Here is a 1800-nt window from a genome sequence, read left to right as displayed (position 1 = left end):
TCTGAGGGTTTCTGAGAAAGGCATGGGTCTTAAGAGACCGGCAAAGATATAGATTTTCATCAAAGGGAATAATGAGCCTTTTATCAGCTGCTGTTGCTGAACATAACCAACCTGACTCGTAGGAGCAATGTGCTCAGTAACACAGACTGTCTGCGTTGATCGACGTTTCTTTACTTCTCACCTGTTCACTGTGGATGATGCAGAGAAGATCAGCAATACACTGTATGCACTTTTACACATTAATAGCAATATCTTTTCTTTAGTCTAATCTATTGTCCTTTTTGGTGTTCAACTTATTATGATTTAATTTCTGACTTGTTTACAAACCACACTGTGCATTTGTATACTGATATCAATATACAGTTGGCGACTGCTTAGCCTGACTGCATTTGTCAGGTTAAGTTAAGTTGGATATCTGAGAGATATCCTGGGTATGTTGAACTCGCTTCGTAGTACAGGCCCCAGGTTAGTGATTTTGATAAATACTTTAAGATGTGTTAGTATGGACGGAGATTGTTTCTGATATGAAGCTAAAATGTTCGTTTGGATGGAGATTGTTTTAGTTTAGTTTCAAAATGTAACGGTTCATGGGAGTTTGAAAAAAAATGACATGAGATATCCAGAGGAGATCATGGAGAACAGCGGCAATGTGTGTGATGTGGTTAAAGCAAGGGTTGGTAATCCTGGAAAAGCTAGCAAGAGTAGGCTACACTTTGAAAAATGCAACTAATGCATTCCAGCCCCTCTCGTTAAAGCCGCGTCCATATGAACATGCACTGACACCTGCTAGAAGCTGACTTTTCTGTGACTCGCTAACTTTTGCCTATTTCTACTTCTCCATGGCTGAAGACACGTGAATGATCACAAAGGGTTTTAGTTCATTTCATTCGGACCAAATTAAATGATTGGTCGTTTTTTTGTTAGATTCCTGCGAGAGCCAGAGACTTTTTTGAATGGCTGTCAGTATGTGAAGATGATTTTCAGTGTAGTGAAGGGTTTCAGAAACAAATTATCAACCCTAGCTTTCACTTCAGAGATGCAGTAGTTTTTAGATGGTTTATTGTTTCCCCGACTATCCCAGAGTCAGAAAGAAATAAATCCCTCAAGACGTACCTTTTTATATATTTGTCTGAAGTTATATCAAATAGCTGCTTTGCTCAGTTGTGGGTGTATATCGGATCAAATAGCAAAATCGGTAAACCTAGGCAAGTAAACCAAATTGGAGTGAGGGGGGGGGGGGGGCACAGTCTCAGACTTAGAAAACCTAAGCTCTACACAATAAGCACTAAAACCAGGACCCCTGAGTGATACACAACCTGTGTAGTTCTGTATCATCGTCAGTGTAAGGATTTACCTGAGCAATCAGCTGGTCCACCCAGTATTTATTTACAGTTGTTTCCTTGTAGCCTCTGCCAATGTCTGGTCTCTGTCCGTCTTTTGAGTAATTTTACTCTTACATGTGTTTATTATTAGTGGATCTCCTCATATATGTAGAATCATTATGTATAATAATATATTGTATATAAAAAGGCTGTGAAAGTAGTTGTTGAACTGAGATGGAAAGTTATTTTCCTAAATGTACATTTGTGTATTCGGTTTTTCCCCAGTTCAGCAATGAAGACGTCTTCCTCCATCACTGTCACCTCCATCTTGCCGTCAAAATTGTACTTCTTTCTTTCTCCTCACAGACACATCAGGCACAAATAATATTAAACCTTGACTGAATTACCTTTCTGAAATCTAAAGGAAAAATTGCAGAATTTCTGTAGCTTCAGGCAAATGTTTCTCTATGTTCTTGTA

The sequence above is a fragment of the Hippoglossus hippoglossus genome, chromosome 8, assembly GCF_009819705.1.
Source record: "Hippoglossus hippoglossus isolate fHipHip1 chromosome 8, fHipHip1.pri, whole genome shotgun sequence".
NCBI lineage: Eukaryota > Metazoa > Chordata > Actinopteri > Pleuronectiformes > Pleuronectidae > Hippoglossus > Hippoglossus hippoglossus.
Note: the sequence above shows the minus strand (reverse complement) of the source record.